We start from the raw sequence: 16,317 nt of genomic DNA, 5'->3' as shown, positions 1-16,317 counted from the left end.
CAGGCGTCGCTGCTGTCGATTATTAATCTCCCTACCCCCCACCAGGTGGCTTTTTTAGTAATTTTAATATTTTTTATAATTAACTCTCTTTATGAAAAAATCTTATCGTTTAGAATCGCTGAAATTCCCGGTAGTACTTATGAAATATTAAAGAACGTTTGATTGTGTTCAGCATTCTAATCGATAAGACCTTTTCATACAGAGAGAAAACAGTTTTTTTAAATAAAAAGCTGTAATTCTCTGTAAGCTATTTAATTTCCCTATATTACAAACAATTTACTGTTAAAAGATAGTATGAACGTACAATTGTATAAAATTTCGAATAACAATAACTCCTCTAGATTAATCCTACTAGAGTACTTAATAACATTAAATCGAAAGTTATCTAAAAGTTAATTAAGTCTAGATAATCAAATCATTCAATGTCACTTAAGTCATTTGTGCGAAATATAAACATGTCAGCTTTCCATTACAAACATAGTAGACAATTTGAATTAAATTTAATAAATTTGTTTCTTAACTATAGCAGTTCTTGCTTAAAGTTGATCGTGACAGATCATGACCTTGTATGAAAATATTACATCTATAAACACTACCTATGCTTCGTCATACAATAATTGTCATTTATACTAGCATTGTAGAGATAATACACACACTAAAGTGAATACTAAATTATTCTTAGCATTCTTATAAACATTTAGAAATTTAAGAAACGATTAACCCACAATCATGTTCATAACATGTGACATTTTGTTCTGCACAAACGTTTTATTACATGATTTGAAAAACAAAAAATGTTTAAAAAATGTAATGATGATTTAAAGTACTCTTAAATATTGATAGTTTGTACTTAATGACGCTTATAGTAATCTTAGACATGATTACATTAGTTATACTTTTATTCCCTATCTAAATTATTTCTATTCTGACGTTTCTGATGCTTTAGCTTTGGTAATACTAGATGAAACAAACAGCAGATTGAAAGAAAATCATCTTAAAGTTAATTACATTCATTACAAACCATTAGTTTACATTTTGTTAAAAAAGAAACTGGTGTTCGTTACATGCAAATGAATTATAAACATACACATGCAAACATAAAATGTAAATTTATCTTTTAATCCAAATTAAATGTACACTAATATTACATCTAAATAATAGAAAGGGTTTCGAAAATTTTTATTGCACTCAACAGCAGACGAGCACGCAACCCGGCCCGTGATAAGTGGTCACCAGTGCTTATAAACTTCAGCAGTGCCATAGGGGTTGCTGTCTATCACTTAAGTTTTAATAAATTATTAATATACTCAGTCACAAGCATATTGATTTCACATAATGAAAATTTAAGAAACATAATCATGTTTGGGCATTTTCATTTATATCTGCTCATACAGAAAACACAACTTAGCAAATATATTCCACAGTAAATCTAAATAATTGCAAATAATGCTTTTAAAGACCGTTGACTTTTGATCATTAATTAAAATCATCTTCTCGTAGAATTTACAAAAGGTTATTTACAAAAATTTATATCAGTATTTTCATATATTACTAACTTACTAATTACAACTATTCAAACGTAATACTATAACTATAAGAACTAAACAACCTATTTTAAAACAAAATTGGCATCAATTTAGTTCTTATGAACTATTTCAATTATTAATTTATCAATTATAAACATATTTAAAAAAAATTAAGATCCCTTGAGAGTTCACGTTCCTTGCTGAATCAGTTTCTCTTCTGAAACGGAGAAACAAAGTATCTTAAGTATGTAACAAATATTGAAAAAATACGACCATGAAAAATTTAGTGTCTTACAAATATTAAAAAAATCTTACTTACAAATTAATATATTACATAACACGTTCTGGTTCAAATATAGTGCATCAATATTTTCATGTTTCTGACATTTTAGTGCTCCTTATAATTTTTCCATAAAATTTTGTCATTATCAAACCTTTGTCTACAAAAATAAAAACATTATTTTATATTGGGTAGAAGGATGAACGTGGTCACAGGCCACTTGGTGTAACTTAGTTATCAAACACCAGGAAACAAAACGTGAATGCCATCATCTAACTTTGGATGTGAGATCAATTGTGCTGTATTTTATTTAAACAGGAAAGCATGACTGATTGATCATTCCAAAAAACTAGTTCGGGCCCACTTGACAATAAGCATATAATACGCTGAGTTGCAAAACATAAATACTTCCACCCACTCGAGACAATTTTATTATCTGAGGTGTGTGTGTGATAGTACGAGACTTAATACCGACTGTTTTGATCAAAACTTAACATATATGATAGCTAGGCAGCAGAAATAGGAAGGACCATTAGTTGGTGCTAATTCATTTAATTATATTATGAATAATAATTATGTTAGCAAATAATATACCGGGAAAATAGTGTCAACTCACCGTTATCAAGGCATCCGAAATAGCATTTCATTTTCGATCTTCGAGGCATGCTGATTTTTAATAATAAACATTCTGTAAGAAATGAAAATAGTTACACAGGCTTACGAAACGCTAACGAAGAAAAAAGTATTGGAGCCAAGTTATGTCTAAAGAGAATTCAAAACAGAGTTTCTCAATGTCTAATCGTCTAATATTCTCATAAAGCTAAAAGTTGCTCTAAATTAATACTACAACGTAAAATAACTCACACCAAGACCAAAAAAAAACGATTTAAAAAATTAAATCGTTACGACATTTTGAAAACTTTTTTTTTTTTTTGAGATTGTTTTACGGCCCTGGAATTTTGAAAACTTCAAAGCAGTGTTTCCACTTACGTTTTTTTTAACACATTTTACCCTAGTTTCTTTTGAATTTACCCTAAAATTTCCTAGACAACTTTCATAAATCCTTTATATGAGTCGACTATTATCAAAGCCGGCAATCTGACTTTTGGACAATGATTGGTAAATCAGAAAAACGAATTATTGACTTTATATTCCATTGGCAGTCACAAAACTCTTCGGAACGACATCTTAGATAAATAACAGGTTAACTATTAACCTTTATTTAATGCAGGTTTTGAACCGTATTCTTTGAAGGAGACGATTATATTCAAATAAATCTGTATTGACATATCAATAAATTTTTTTTGTCCAAATGCACAGATTGCCACCTTTGATAATAGACGACTCATATAGAAAGCGTAAATAAAATACAGAAAATAAACCACAGCATATTATTTAATGTAGGTATATATAATATAAACGCCCCCAGAAGATCATAGATCTATAGGATTAGAATTTTCAAGGAAGTCGACGCATTGCTTTTATATTCTTTTGCTGCACAACTTAACACTGTTCGGTTCTAAAATTGAGCAATTGTTTGCTGGCAAAGTTGGGAACTTTCTATGAAGCAAGCCGTTCAGGGTTTCATTAGAAAGCCTGTTTCTTTTGTCAGTTTTTAAATTTGAGAACACTGAATAATCTTTCCACCTCAGTCTTTGAAGAAGGAACTGCTAGCAAAAGTGAAATGACAATTACAAGGTTTTCGTAAATGAAATTACCATGATAATCTTTCATGGTACATGAAGTACCTGTATATTACAATACAAGTAAGTTCTGGTGACATCAACGAAAATAGGTAAATAAAAATTTGGCGGATTATACTTATTGGGATTCTGGGGAATCCCTAAGAAAAAGCAGTGGCTTAATCTATGATTTACTTTACTAGAGGGTTACTGTTGAATCAAACCTTTATAGTTTTTATACACAACTCTGTTTTATTCTTTTACTTGTCAACTTGACTTAATGTCATTCTCTCTCCATAAAATAAAATGTTCATTGTTTTACTTTAATTATCGTTTATTTTAAAATTCACAACAGTTACTAGTATAGGCTTTGCTTTTTACCCCGAAATATCCTAAATCCTGGTATTTTTTAAATTGTCTTTATCATCCAAAATATCAGCTATTTTTCCCTAAAAAAGGGAGAATTCCCTAAAAGTGGAAGCACTGCTTCAAAGTACGCTACATTTTTTATTGAGTCAGAACTCATATCTGCCATCTAGTGAGTTTATTAGATCATTAATGCCTAAAAGTTACAAAAATGACGTCGCCACAGGAGTAAGATGACGCTAGTTGTATGTTATTTTCCTTTGTATGGGAGTTGCACCCCCCTGAAGACCACAATGAAAATTGCAAGCTAAAATGAAGCTAAATAATTGAAGTTTTTTTTAAAGGGATTTTATGACCTGGTAACTAAGACCTTTCATGTCTTATTTTAATTTATTTTCCTATTTTTATGAAAAATTCCCATATCATCTCATTCACTTTAATGTCATCCCAGTTGATTAATTTGACCCATTAATCAACTGTAATGAGATGATATGGGATGAAATATAATCTCAGTAAGATGATGGTCATTTACTGAGACTTTGTCAGTGGACTTGTGGCGTTTAAGAACGCACTTTTTTATTATGCGTAAGCCGGAACCATGGAGTTAATAAGTACCTACAACTAACTCTATGGCCGGAACGCACGAGAGGTGGGGAAAAGAATACCGTACAATGGGGTAAATAGGGACAAAATCGACCTTCAGATTGAATTTTAAAATAGTTCCAATTAAATAGTCACTGCTCAACCAAAGAAATAAGTTGAGTCTTGAACGTACCTAGGTGATAAAAACCGTTACATAATTTTAATTATTCATTTTAAAGAAATAATCGGTAAAATAATGGCCGTCCCAATTTACCCAGCGTCCGGGGTAAATTGACACGGTTAAGGGTTAAATTGGGATATTTGTAAGGGTTGTCAACTCGCAGTACTGCGATATATAGGTAGGTGCCATATAATTATTTATATGGACCGAAATGATGAATACAATCCATAATTTAAGCACAATACACAACATAGTGTAAATTAAGCTGGTTTCTATTCCGAAGCGATGTGACGTGAATGATAATCAACAATACAATGATCAAAAAAAGTATGTGCATGTTATATTTTAGAAAATTATTATTTAATTTCCTTAAAAATCACAACTCTGAAACAAAATGATAAAATAGAATAAAAAATAGAAAACAAAAGGACTGGAAATGCAATAATACAATTTTATTTAATCAACATTTTCAAAATAATCTTTGAGCAAGAGTAAGATCAGGTGAATAAGATTAAAAAACAGCTTTATCTGATTACTGCCAATAATAACAAAAATAAAAGAAATTCTTTCTAAGCTAAATAACTAAACTCAATTAATTCACTCACTCATAATTGGATATATCGGATTTTTAATTAATGTTACATTTAAAATCTGAGGCCTGTTTTTATTTGTGTATGTTCGTTGTGAATGTTAACAAAATCATGATTCGACGCGTGAATAGATTCTGAAATAACAAAAGTTTTGATTCGTTTGAGTTCTTTTAACTTTTAATTTTTTTTATTGCTATAAAGAACATACGACCGGGCAGATATTACAAGGTAAATGTCGCGAAAAAAAAGTAATTATATATATACTTTTCTTTTACCTATAATACTTACATAAACTAACTGATAAACACATTAACCTTCTTTACATCACGCAATTAAGTGATAGTATAGGCTAAAAAATCTATTATAAGATATCAGTGACAACCCTAACAAGCCATCCCTATTTTGTCTTTTGGCGTTCCAATTTTGTGTTTTCTCGTCCCTAATTTTTCCAATCTCGTTCCCAATTACCCTACATACGTCCCAATTTTCCCCAAAAAGAAAGGAAAAAATATACATTTTTTATTTTGTCGAAATATTGTATTTAAAATAAGAATATTGCAACTTACCGTTTGTTGTGGTATTTCCAGGTGTATTAAAAACTTATATAAACTGTGATCTTATTGAAAAAACAACGATAATATTACTTTTTTTAAAAGTTCTTTAAGCTGTTTTAAAACGCACTTTTCAACCACTATTTTCAATTTAATTTGACGAATTTTTGGGACGAACATAACTCATATTTAGTACTTCCATAGTTAACTTGGTTTTTCTTCTATACATTGATAAATATTAACATAAACAAAATTAGGTAGATTCCGTGCTACAGGTACTTTGAGAATCTTCCGCAGGTTTGTCCCAATTTACCCCAGGATCCCAATTTACCCCATGTCATGGTATACTATGGCCGGAACGCACGAGAGGTGGGGAAAAGAATATAGTCTGTGACACGGGACCTTTTTAACGCCGAAAATTTAAAACGAAAAATAAAATATAATGTGTATAATAACTAATTTAATATAATATCTTAGAATTATTTATGCCGCTACAACAAGAAAACTCCTATTGTTTCAAATGTGGTGCTAATTACATAGAACACGATTTTACGGCGAAATAAAGAAGGGACTCTATACGGACTCCCTCAGACATTTTGAAAGATCCCGAGAAGCTATGTCCGGCGGCTTTGTTTCATTTTCCCACATTTGTGCACTTTCACAGATATTAAACAGTTAATAAACCACCGTTATTACATATTTAAACCTGACGAAGCACTAAATAGACTAATAATTATAACAAGTCACAAAACTTCACTCCTCGCGTTCCCGCCAAAAGTAATTTAGCTTTATTGCTCAAAAGTGGCCATAAATATGTAGGTATGTTAAACACTACCTAATATTTAAACATGGCCTGCAAGTTGTAAACTTTATTATAAGTGAGTCGACTATTATCAAAGCCGGCAATGTGACTTTTGGACAATTATTGGTAAATCAGAAAAACGAATTATTGACTTTGTATTCCATTGGCAGTCACAAACTCCTCTGAACGACATCTTAGATAAATAACAGGTTAAGTATTATCCTTTATTTAATGCTGGTTTTGAACCGTATTCTTTGAAGGAGACGATTATATTCAAATCAATCTGTATTGACATATCAATAACATTTTTTTGTCCAAATGCACAGATTGCCACCTTTGATAATAGACGACTCAAGTGTATTATTTATGTAACTGTAAAATCTGTTTCTTACCACAGTGCACGTTTTTCTTTAAAATTATCTTTTTTTTTTTTAAAGCATTTAGCGAAACCATGTCCGAAATATAATCTAAAACAGCATTAAAACTGTATGAACTTTATGAAAGATAGTTTCCATCTAAATTAGTTTTTTATCTTCTAATTTAGACGTTTAATTTAGACAGCAAATAAACATGTTTTTATTTTAAAGTTATTGTAGCGACTACATAATTTCTACTATATTCTATTATAGTCTAAAAGTGACACAGAGCTAAATTAAATGGAATTAACAGCAGGATGGTGAGATGAGATAAAACTTAATAATAGATTTTGGATAAGATAAAAAATAAAAAGTACTCTCAGTAAAATGGTGAAAATTTCTTTAAAATTAAAGGTAAGCTTTTTAAACGTCCAGCGATTTTATTTTATTTTCCCACACTGACGCACATTCATGGACACTAAGTGGTTAATAAGCTGCCATTATTACACAGTTAAAGAAAAAGACACTAAATTCACTAACTATCCTCGCATTTCCCTTCAAAAAGTCCCCGACTAAACAATTTGATCGTCTTCTTCTTCTTAATTTTTTGGCTCCGGCACACAAATTTGAACCTAAACGTAGGGCCTAGTATGTGTTAATCTAAATTAAAAAGCAAAGATTCACAAACTCATTTTCTAGTAAAACAATATTAATTCGCAGACATCAAAAGTGATAACTCTTAACTGTGTATCGATAAATTACTTAATTTTACGTATTGTTTACTTGTAAAAAATGTATATGTAAAAACAAACAAAAAACATTTTTGGACAAACTTGTATATTCCAATTAGTCCTTTTCGTCTATCTACCACTTTATTAAGTTTAGACTTGTAGAAATAAAACGTTCTTGAAGTTATTCGTTTGTGATTCATTCGCATCGTTGAGCCGACAACATAGATTATACACTAGTCGTCAGTGATTGTTAATGTTTGGGTGTATTTTTTCTTTAAAAAATCCTGTAAAGTTGACGTAATTGTGACTAAGTTTACCATTTAATGAATTAATCTGTTTAAACGACATTAAGTGGTTAAAACAATGAATATGGTGTTACATTGTTAGAAGAAAATGTTTTCAAGATCTGTCATTGTTGATGATGAGGCTCATTGAAGGTAAGAAATGATGAATAATTTTAAGTAAACAGCTTTTGTAACTTACTTACTTGCTCACAATTATTTATTTAAATTTCAAAGCTTAAATTAAGATAATAGTAAGTCAAGAAACAACTCAACATTTTAAAAGTTTTATTGATACTTTGACCTAACAGTAATTTTTAAGCTTTTTAAAGATCAATGTTATCTTTCATTTTACTGAATTGTAAGTCATATCTAGTTCAGGTTTAATGGAATACTATGAACAAAAATTAATGATATAGTCAAGGCTTGAAAAAAATTTGGGTAAATATTTTTTTTTTACTTTTTGTTCTGCCGCATATAGTTTTACAGTTCATAAACAAAAAAATATTAAATCTTAGAATAGTGATTATTTAGGCAATTGTTTGGAAAAAAGCCAAGGCTGCTCATAAAGTATCAGTATCAGTATTTAAGTTAAAGCTCAGTTGGCTTCACTTAACCCACCTTTCAGAATCGTTGGTCTCTGCAGTATAATATTTACATGGTCATATTCAAAATGCAATGGAAGTCTTGAATCATTAATAAATAATGTATTAAAAATAAATGATATTCTCATTTGGCCCTAAACTAGGATTTCCAGTACAAAGTGAATTAGAAACCTAAAAGTAATCTAAATTTATTTCAATAGATATTTTCAATGTTTACCCACATAAAGCTAGAGCTGGAATTAAGAACCCTAATTAAAGTGTTAAAGAAACTTATGACTAGCCATAGTACTTAAGTACTATTGAAGAATTACAATAGGATTATAATTGAACTTTATTATTGAACTTTATTGAAGTTAACTTCATACAGCTGTTTGATCATTGAGTATTAATGTAGTATTACAATAAATTGCTCACATTTCAAAACATTACTTATTTGTCTTAATGCAATTATTAGAAAATTTGATTGTACAAACTTTGCAAGTCTACTTGCTGATTGAAAGCAAAGTAACCTACCTGGCATTATAGCTAGTACTATCTACCTTTTGAAAAAGCTGAAGTAATTGGTTTAATGACAGAAGATTATTCTTTAAGAAGATTTAGATATATTAAGTTATTTGGAAAAGTTTTAGATCTTCAAACTTAATGAAAAAAAAAAAACTGGTTTTGTGTCATCAAGTGTAGCTAAACTATGGTGGAGTATGTGGCAAAGGAATGTAATGTTTGTTGTAGTTTGTGAGTTCGTAGATGACAAGAGCCATGTTAGCACTGCTGTGAGCTTGAGAGAAATAAGTGATTGTTACATGTGATCTATATATTAATATGTGAAGCAAATACTTTGTACCCCTTTTTACAAAAATTGCATGGACGGAGGAGTATGAAATTTCCCACACTTATAGAGAAAATAGAGAAGGAGTGCAGAAACTTAATACTTAAATTATGTGTGTCAAACTTATAATTTCAATTAATTTATAGTCAAATTTTGACTACCAGGGGACCACTAGTGTTATCATATAACATGTAACAATCACTTATTTCTTAAAAATTATACAATCAAAAATTCATAGGAGAAGTTTGGCACAACTTATCCTGGAACAAGTATTACTCTGTTTTGGATAAATACTGTAGGGTGCTTTTGCCATCTCTTGGCAACATTGGTTAGGGTTTCCTCAGCTGAAGGGTCATAAATGCGCAGCTCTTTCCCATCAGATTACCCATGTTTGGTTCCACAAGCCCCACTCATTTTTTAAAGTAACTCACATGCACATGATGGTTGAAAGTAATAGAAATAACACAAACCTGTGTTGTATTTTAGGTCTCCCGTCCATTCGAGCCGTCGAAAACCACAGCTTTTATAATGCGGTAAATCTCTAGCCCTAAGTCTTGCTTCAATCCACGTCCTGCCTTTCAAGCCTGCGTACCATGTGGCGTGTCGCCCTCTACCCTTATTCTTAACATTAACGATGCAGGTGCATTTTGTTGTGGTGCTGATCGATAATCGGATGGAAACAGAGGCGACCAATTAAGGAAAACATCACTGTGGTCATCAACATTAGTTCAATTCAATGACAGGGCAAACTAATGTTGACGTTGTCGTTCGCCGATTCTAAACACATCTCGCCCGCGATCTTCTGACGGACCCTATGCCATTTCCCCGGAAGTAGCTGTCTCCAAGAGAAAAAGGGTTGCTCAAGTTGCAAAACGCAACATCTCAAGATTCCTTTGTCCACGTTTACGATTTCACTGTGCAGGTCCTTCCGCAAGGGCCTGATAGTCTATGAGCTTGGCAGAAAGGTCCATGAGTTCATCTGGGTAAGGCCGCAGTGGTGTTAAGTGCCATTCCAATATCCGACTAGACTTCGTCACTGTTAACGCCAAAGATCAAAGTGAATTTTAAATCAATAGAAATTATCACATTTCCTTCGGGTTGCGCGTATAATTCGCGTTCTTGAGTGGAGACCGCGAATTAGCAAACGCAGTGCAGGACGCCCTCAGGCTCGGTGGAGTGATGATCTGTGCAGGGTGGCTGGCAGGAGCTGGATGAGCGAAGCCGAAGATCGTGTTTAGTGACAAGCAGTTGGAGAAGCCTAGTCCGAGCAGTGGACTGATTGATGATGATGAGACATAACTGAAACTACTTTTACTATGAACTATTTCTAATCATGCGTATATTATTTTCGTTGTTTGGAATATTTTACGCTTATAACGCTAATTACCGTCTATTTAAAAAAGCCTTTCATTCATTTATTTGTACTTAAATAAATAAAAGCGATTATTTCAATTTATACAAGACGAATAAACATCGTGCCAATCAAAACTTTTAATCCCCTCATTAAAAGTTTACATGTTGTTTTGAAAAAAAGCGGCACTGTATCGTATCGTTATATTAAAATAGTTTAAAATAATATACCTGTCGGAGAAGCCACAATAACTACCACCACCGTCAGACATCGTAGGAGCAAATAGGGTGGTCGATCTAAGAAAAATATTGAGCACGCCAATCACGCTTGTTGTCCTAGAACAATTTAGAAATCTTCTCTTGACGTTAGAAAATGAATATATATATACACCTCCTCCTTGCGTCGTATTCCTCATTGCTGAGGATCGTGACCACCCTTTTGTATCACCTTCGCACGCACGATCTTTCTCCATCCATTCTTGTCTCTAGCGGTGTAGAGGGCGTTGTGAAACGTGGAATCAAGAGCGGTGCGGATCTGGTCGGACCAACGTATTGGGCTGCGCCCCCGAGGTCTTTTCCCATCTACCTTACCAGTCACGATGAGCCTCTCGAGATTGCTACCATCCTTCCGTGCGATGCGACCAAAGTATTCAAGGACTCTGCGAAGACACTCGGATGACAGCCGCGAGGAGATTTTGAGTTCTTGCAAGATTGATACGTTGGTCCGAAATGCTGTCCACGGAATACGCAGCTTCTTTCTCCAGCACCAACCACATCTCAAAGGTGTCAATGCGACTGCGGTCTGCAGATTTCAGTGACCAGGTCTCAGCGCCATACGAAAAAATCCAGAAAACTAGAGTCCGTACCAGTTTGGTTTTGGTCTTTACGGATATGTTGCGATCTCCAGATTTTTCCGAGCTGAGTCATGGCACTCTTAGCCATACCAATTCTCCGGCGCACTTCCTTCTCACATGAGCCATTGTTACTAATGTTGGAACCCAGGTAGTTAAAATTGTCCACTATTTCTAGGTCTATACACAGATGGATGTTAAAAAATATGGAAACTTTCAAAGAAAATTTAATGAATAGAATTCAAAGTCTATGTTTTGGATTGTCTCTTGACAATCCAGCCATTCGCGCTTCGTAAATTAATTCATTACATAAATTATAGAAATACTAGTAAGGAACTTCAGATTATTGTCGCCCATAAACATGGAAAGCTATTCACCTCTACATTTACAATTATTCAATTAATATGGAATAGCAAATGTCATCATACATCTATTATGATGACATTTGCTATTTACTTATGCTTATTTTGCAACTGAGATTAAATTCTCAGAAGAGGTCTTAGGCACAATTACTAATGAGGAAACTCGCTTTGTACATAGAAATAATATGATAAACCTTAAATAAACGTACAACAAAATGTAAAATTACACTATTTAGCTTCAAACTAATGTCGTTAACAAATGAAGTCGTCGTGGCCTAAAGGATAAGACGTCCGGTGCATTCGTGTTGAAGCGATGCACCGGTGTTCGAATCCGAGGCGGGTACCAATTTTTCTAATGAAATCGTTCTCAACAAATGTTCACGATCGACTTCCACGGTGAAGGAATAACATCGTGTAATAAAAATCAAACCCGCAAAATTATAATTTGCGTAATTACTGGTGGTAGGATCTCTTGTGAGTCCGCGCGGGTGGGTACCACCACCTTGACTATTTCTGCCGTGAAGCAGTAATGCGTTTCGGTCTGAAGGGTAGGGCAGCCGTTGTAACTATATCGAGATCTTAGAACTTATATCTCAAGATGGGTGGCGCATTTACGTTGAAGATGTCTATGGGCTCTAGTAACCACTTAAGACCGGGTGGGCTGTGGGCTCGTCCACCCATATAAGCTATAAAAATAAGTCTCATAGAAATGGGTGTTAATAATTTTTTTATTACGAATTAAGCATTTGTTTTAGATTCCTCAATTTATAGCTAGTTTACAAAAATATTATGATTTTTTGTATTCTTGATTTCTACGTACAAAGTAGTTACAATGTATGCACTATAGAATTTAGTGTTGTACCTATCGTTGATTAAATTAGACGTCGCTTTGGAGAAGGACGTATTGTCTCGAATGCACGTCATTAACAGGCGACCCTTTTGTCAAAATCCACCTTCCGCTACCTTAATAAAATGAGTTAATGGCATTATCTGTTATATTTGTAAAAAAAAATCGCTTTTGAGCACACGGAACTGTTAATTTTGTAAAAGACAAAACATACTTTTTAACTCTTATTTGGTCTGTTATCTTTGTTGTTGTAGCAATATAGGCACACGTGGGCGCGTCTTGATGTGTAGTTTTCTTCGATACCCATGGTCGATGATAATGGCACGGACAGAACTGTGACGCGTATCGGAATTTTGAAATGCTACCATTTGTTTTTTTCATTGCATAACTAGAGCCGAAATTAGTACAAAAAAAGAAATTAGTACTTGCATCTTCCAACACTGAGAGAAATAAACTGGTTACTTTAACAAATGTGATTGAAAACGTTTTTCTTGAGTTATCTCCGAATTCCAGATGTTCAATGCGGAAGACTTGAATAGATGACATAGACATTTACCCAGTTACCGAGCGTATTTTGTGGATTTTGTGAAACGTTTTTCAAAGGGCAGGAGATCAAAGCCATTGAAGCGAATAAATAAAAAGGAAATAGGCAGTCATTTCATTGTGTTTGCTTGAGGCACTACATTTCACTGTTGCTTATGGTTTTCAATAGGTTTCAGTTCTCAGTTAGAATTATATCTGAAATCATGATCATGAACTAAATTGACAAACCGAAAACTCAGCAATTTATTAAAAAAAAAAAAATTCAAGGTTTTATACTTTTTTTACTTGTTGAGTACCTACGCATTTAGCGATTTTATCACGAACCCTGAAAAAGTACTACGTCTGTTGTACTTGTCAAGACAAACATAGCCTTGGTTAAGCTGTAAATGATTCGTATATTTATGTTAATAGTAATTAATAACTATGATTAAAAGAATATACATTGCTTAACTATGTAAGCATAGTTATCGTATCTGTGATAATGTATGTATATAATGTAACGATGGGAAAAATCCGTTCAAACAAAACAGCGACTCAGATATTATCTCAACTGTAAATGTACAACACCTCAATGAACGTATTTAATGCCTGTATGGTAGGTCTTTTTTTTTCCGGATAATTAAAAAGTTGATGCTCCGTTTATTGCAGAGGTCACACGTTATCTAAAACAGCTGGTTGCGGCACGCGCTCCAACAATGTTCTGTTCTCGTCGTAGCCCGGTTGTAATATTGTTTGTTATTTAAAATATCGGGTGTGTTGGCGTTGTACAGATGCCTGTTTATTTCCCGGCCCAGTTGTGCAGTTATCCGTTGTGTATTATTGCGTTGATTAGATCAGAGCAGCTTTGTTCCGAGGAGAATGGCTAGCTTCATGGTGCTATCGCTCGGTGGCTCCAATCGACCCGTTCACGAGTCGAAGACCTGACGTTTTGATAGGGTTGGTTAATACTATCAGAATCTGATGTTTTCAATTATTATATACGTATATATATTTTAAATAATCAATATTTTCAAAATTTCAATAATCAAAGTGGTAATGTAACTTTAAAACTATAAATTATTTAAGAAAGAATCATAGTTGAAATCTTTTTAGTGATTATGTTTGCAAAGTCATAGATATTTACATACGGCTTCTTTATTAATGCTAATAAAACCGGGTAAATACAAAAAAGGTTTGAAGATATACATCATAAAAAAAAATGAAGCAAGAAACACGAGGTTATCAAAATTTCCTAAGATTTCCACAAAAAGCTTCTATATTGAGGGCACGACTGAAAAGGCGGTAACAATACGCTAATGGCTTGTGTTTGCGATGACTGTCCCTCCCAGTCAACAGGCTCTATTATCACGGTCGGTCCCGGTGCGCTGAATTGGCTAAATGTTTTGTGCCCCTGAAAAGATTTAAGATGACGGCGAAATTGTTGAGAAAATTGATCACTTCCACTCCAATAACTTCGCCACGTTATTCGTAGCTTTCCGTTTTGTTTCCGAAATTGTACTTTTATAAATGGATCAAGGGATACTAAGATTTTTAGACTTTTCAAATTCATACTGAAACCATAAAATACAATTGCTGTAAAACATGCTCCTTAATGTAACATTTTTCAGTTAAATTAAATCGGGTCATTCAATAAAACCCCAAAACTTTTCTAATAAAATCCAAATGCAATCTGTAGTACTCGCGGCTAAAATGTGAGTTCTTTTATCTTATATTTTCAAACATCCACTTTACTGAAATGAGTTTTTACATCTATGTATTTGCTTTGATGTTGTTATTAAAATATCTTGAATATTTATTTGAGATAGTTACGTTTTAATCTAGTCTTCATTAATATTATGTATATAAGGATGTAAAAATTAATTACGTTGCGTTTTCGAAACTGCTGTTCAAGGGACTTAGTAAATTAGAATGGTAACATTTATGCTGTCTGTCGGGGTTTATTAGATGACATTTCAAGCCTAGAGATTTAAATGATATGATACATTTATAAAGTTTAGCATATTATTATATTCATTGCGTGTATAGTACAAATTCGGTAGGTATGTGATGGATTACACATGATATCGCAGGGGCAATGTAAGCTATGTGTGTGCACACGTCATTGGGGTGTGTCGATCAATCACGGGCGCGGATGGTCGAACGACAGGCCATTAGGGTTGCCTCGTCTATCCATCCGGCGACTTCGAGGACTCAGGTGTTGGTCGATTCGTCCATCAGTAGGCATCATCAGAAATGTTACCGAAACGGATGACGCTATTCTAAATATTGTGTATACCATTAAATAAATATAGTCAGGGATTTATGATTTTCATGGAACAAAATATTTTTAATGTAATGCTGAAAAAAGTGAAACTTCCACAAGCCAGTTGAAGTTTCAGTGAACCCAGTGTTATGATGGAAATCAATTATATATGATTATATAGTTATAGCTAAGTTGTATTACGCAGTATGTATCTAGTCAATTAAGTATGTTTATTTTGTAAAGGGTGTGCGAGGTCACAGCGTATTTGCTGTTAAGAGGTTACTGGAGCACAGCCTAAATGCCACCACTCACTTTGGGAGACGAATTCCTAGTCTCAGCTTTGTAGTGCAACGGATGCAACACCTTTCAAACTCGAACGCATTACTGCTCACGGCAGAAATAGGCATGGTGGTGGTACCCTACTCGTGCCTACCCATTGCTCCTCATTGCTTCGACCCATGCGAGCTCACAAGACGCCCTACCAGCATTATCTATACTTCTATACTAATATTATAAAGAGGAAAGATTTGTTTGTTTGTATTGAATAGGCTCCGAAACTACTGAACCGATTTGAAAAGTTCTTTCACTGTTTGGAAGTTACACTATTCCCGAGTAACATAGGCTGTAATGTTTTTTGAAAAAAATTAGGGATCCTTACTTAAACTCCAATAATGTAACCCAATGTGTAAAAAAATTACCTAAAATATTCTTTATATCGCGTGCCCTGCGAAAACTATTGATGATAGAATAAAATAATTCACTA

The 16,317-nt window shown here is 33.3% G+C and overlaps 1 protein-coding gene and 1 long non-coding RNA gene across 3 annotated transcripts in view; one reads left to right on the top strand and one right to left on the bottom strand.

Annotated features, from left to right (window-relative positions):
• Positions 1 to 236: 236 nt before the first annotated feature.
• Positions 237 to 4,143, bottom strand: LOC149500305 (uncharacterized). 2 transcript variants are annotated; one of them, XR_016325066.1, is made up of 3 exons: positions 2,423 to 4,143; positions 1,846 to 1,966; positions 237 to 1,743 (listed from the first exon to the last, which is right to left on the bottom strand). It is a non-coding gene; the product is annotated as an uncharacterized LOC149500305 (long non-coding RNA). The 2 variants fall into 2 exon arrangements; XR_016325065.1 differs by having other exon boundaries at positions 237 to 1,966.
• Positions 4,144 to 7,850: 3,707 nt separating this feature from the next.
• sfl (N-deacetylase and N-sulfotransferase sfl) overlaps positions 7,851 to 16,317 on the top strand; it is a 110,936-nt gene continuing 102,469 nt past the window's right edge. Inside the window, exon 1 of the mRNA XM_028174552.2 lies at positions 7,851 to 8,084. The gene's annotated coding sequence lies outside the window, so the exon portion shown is untranslated. The remainder of the gene's footprint in view (positions 8,085 to 16,317) is intronic.

Source organism: Bombyx mandarina, chromosome 22, assembly GCF_030267445.1.
Source record: "Bombyx mandarina strain Sakado chromosome 22, ASM3026744v2".
Taxonomy (NCBI): domain Eukaryota; kingdom Metazoa; phylum Arthropoda; class Insecta; order Lepidoptera; family Bombycidae; genus Bombyx; species Bombyx mandarina.
The sequence above is the reverse complement of the archived record's forward strand: the minus strand, read 5'-3'. Positions and strand labels throughout refer to the sequence as shown.